The following is a 3,932-nucleotide window of genomic DNA, read 5'->3' as shown; positions in this document are numbered from 1 at the left end:
GATGCAGATGAACGTAGTTTGTTGCTTCGGATCACGATTGTAGAACAAGTTTATTCGTAGTGCAAATTATGGACAGTCAAGTACAGACGATGTATAAAAGAATTATTCAGGCACCTTTGCGCGTACAGACACTCAGTAATGGTTCTTCAAGAAGAAGACGTTACAGAAGACAGGAGCGTGATTGCATAAGGTGTTTATGACTCATGTTGTTATGTCACTAATAAAGTCAAAACACCTCCTTACTTTGACTGTATTAATTGAGCGCGTAGATTTAAATTGTATTCTAACAACAATTTTATATGATGTGTATTTTGAAATTTCGTTTCTTGTTGAGGGATACACAATGCAGTTCTCGCAATGTTTTTCTCAAATACGCTTAAATCTTTTACTGCCCGTTGACTATTTTTCTTATAAAACCAGAAGAAGGTAATTTATATTAGGCTTGTAAAAACACTGAAATTTCTTGTGACATAACCGAAAATAATGTGACATATCTGATCTCTTCTACATTATGCAGGCGTGCCACGAATTCTTCTTACGGAGGAATCTTGGCGATGGTTGGTTAAACTGCGACTGGGATCGATACGATCTTTCGGCGGATTACCTACCCTTTTGGTCCGCGCGGCTCCAGAGTACGGCTACTCTCACTCTTTCCCTAGCTTCCACTAAATCCTGTTATCGGCGTGTCACGCCGCGTTATCGGAGCGATTGTGCAGCCTCGAAAGCCACGTCGCGGGATAGATTGCTATGGCTCGTAGCGGCCTAACTTTCAGTCCAGCCCAGTCCAGCATGAATCACGGCTTATGTCACGCTGAATCCAATTTCCAAAGCGAACAAGTATCGCCGTATAGAAATAATGATCCAGACAACCACCGCGAGTTGCCAAAGAGATACACCGTATCGGGTCGCGAATATTGATTTGCGGTGCGCGTGGTTTACTTCGGGAATTCTGTACGCTTCGAACGGAAACAGGTAGGACAGGTGGCTGACGAAGAACTACATATCGATGAAGATTGATCTAACTTGGAGATATCGATATTTTGTTAGAAACGTCCACATCGGACTTTAAGTGAGTCGGTATGCAATCTCTATAGGGTTTTGGATTTCAACGCCGTAGAGAAAAATGAGAAGTGGATTCACAATCAGTGGCCTAGCTAGAAATATAAATATGACAGTAAATAAAATTGTAATACAACATCAAATGTATAATAAAATAATAAGAGATAATAAAAATAAAAATTCTGTTTCTGGGTACTAAATATAAACATTATACAAAATTTCATATTACTTAAAAATTAAAACTGTTCCTTTCTTACTTTTAAATTTATTTGCTATCGATTGCTCCGTTCTTTCTTAATTTCAAACAGTACTGTCTAGACATGTTTTCTCATTTCTATAAAATGTAAATTAATAAGTATAACGTGAGAGGCATTAACTAATACTTTAATTATTTCTGACACCACAAAAAAATTAAATTTCGTACTATATTACAGAAAAAAATGGTTGTTGAACACTAGCAGCAACTTCAGATAAATGCTCCTTATAAGACGTCAAACAGAAAAGTCTGTTTTGTCAGACAGACATTGAATATTCCTTTGACGAATTTTTAAACCATCCAAGAAATTGAAACTTTAACATCACATATAACTTAGATTAGAAAAAAGCGACATTAAACGCGTGCTTGTACGATTATTAATAATCTCAATTAAACGTGTTTCCAAAGGTGAACGATGTTATCTAATCTTTTTATGTACATACATAGGATTGAATACTATACTAACTGACATATTTTTAAATGTAAAAAGAAAATAGATTCGTAAGCTATGGATTAGCTGTGAAAAAGAATTCAGAGAATTATGTGGGAGTTGATCAATCAGCTAAAAATTTTGAAAGTCTGCTTAACAGGGGCTCTTATCTTCTCCAGGATTCTCCTTCTCAATCAGCAGTTAACAGTTAACATATGGCCAACTTGTTTCGCGATTAAATCACATCCGCATCGGCTCGCTAGGCGGGATTAGACTGTCAACCGAGATTTATTGTCTTCCGTTCTGTCGCAACATGACTGACGTATTGTAACGATTTACGATAATCGATTGTAACACAAGACATGTATCAGGATCCAACTGATAAACCAATAATGGATCAGGATATTTCAACTCCCGCTGGCTGACCGACTATCTCCACTATCTCGTCATGTCTTGCCTATTCGTCGACGATCAAGCGAACTGAACCGATAATCGCTGATCAATCCTGCGAGTCAAATTTCGTTGATTCAAATTTGTCAAATCTGGTCAGCTATGAATAGATTTCTTTGATGAGGCAATAACATGAGTTGTTTCTTTAAATTAATGAATTACACGATCGTCTAATCGTTTGTCATATTCTAGTTGGTCAGCTTGCAGAAAGACTGTCTCCGCACTACTTCAAAATCACGAACTGTGATTTATCACAGTGATCGTAAAATCATGAACACATCTCGTGATTATCGTAGTAAAATCACGACAGTGATCGCGATTTTTCATATTGAATGAACTCATTATATAACATTCATATCTACTGACCCAAAAGATAACTTCTGAATTTAAAAAAGACATTTTAAATATGATTTTAAATTATTTACATTGTTACATTTGTAGTTTTAAACATTAATAAGAAATAAAAAAATCCATAGAGAAATTATTTCTTCTATATCCATACATACTATATGTATGTATATTATATTGTAATTCAATACTCAATATCATTAATTGTCCCTCATAATTTCCAATTCAATTTATTATCCATTGTAATTCTATTTCCTTCTGTAATTCATACTTTCAATATTTTTATATTTTAATATTTTTAAATCGTTATATCTATAACACAGAGGTTTAAATAATTGTAGAAATTCAACGGTCATTGTTAAAAATTCGTATAAGTCGGAGGCATCAGCATGAGATACATGCGCCTCCGCACGTATTGCATAACGACGGGAAATTAGTTCGGAGGAATTAGTTGTCAGCTAATTCCTTGATAAATTGAAGAATTACGTGTACGCGAAAATTTTAAATAGAAAGTTCCGTTAAATTGATATTATTGTAGTTCGGGGATTAAGAAATTGTTGATCAATTTCTTATATTTCCCGAGCGGTGACTCATACGGGCGTGTATACGCCCTGAGTACGAGAGCGAGCGAGTCGCGTATAGGAACAGAGAGAGAGCCGTGTATCGGCAATCATCCGCGTACCGCGACTTATTATTACTCCTAACCGGTGCGTCTACCGAAACACACGTAGTCCAGACGAATTTCTGAGAAAGGTTCTCCGAATTCGTGAAGCGGATTAAAACCGGGCTGACGTCGAGAAATCCGTCTGCACCCCGGATTACAATCAGCTGTTTGCTGAATTACGATTGTTTATCGGAACTGCAGTAGATCGGTATAGATCTACTGCATTGAGAGTAATCTCACGCACCTTGACCGTATCAGGGTGATTTCGAAGGTGATCTTTCGGTCATCGTTCGGACGCGAGTTTCGCTTGTCAGAGCAGTGCAGCTTTTACCGGGACCGTTTAAAGTCGGAAGCCCTTTGCCATTGCGGTGGTAAAAGTCGCATTTGTCACGGCGTCGTGACCATCATACCCGCTCTGCAGCAATTTGCTGTAACCGGTGTTAGTTGGTGCTGTCCGGTGCATCCTCCTGCGTCTCGGCATACCGGTATCGGCCCGGGACCCCGTTCGCAGTTGTAGGCCCACCGAGATTTTCGCTTCAGGAAATTGTTAAGCACCAAAGTGGTCCGACGTGTTCGTCACAGGGCTCTCTGCGTGGTCATACCGCAGTGCACGAGTGAAACGGCCAACCGAAAATCCGGAGTATTTACAACACTCCGGATTATCCAAGGCCTCGTTTTGCGATACGAAGTTCGGCACGAGGAAACGAGTTGTTCTCTTCTCGTGT

Source organism: Ceratina calcarata, unplaced genomic scaffold (genome assembly GCF_001652005.2).
Source record: "Ceratina calcarata isolate Rehan_Ccalc_2016 unplaced genomic scaffold, ASM165200v1 scaffold553.2, whole genome shotgun sequence".
Lineage (NCBI taxonomy): Eukaryota > Metazoa > Arthropoda > Insecta > Hymenoptera > Apidae > Ceratina > Ceratina calcarata.
This window is presented reverse-complemented; position numbering follows the sequence as displayed.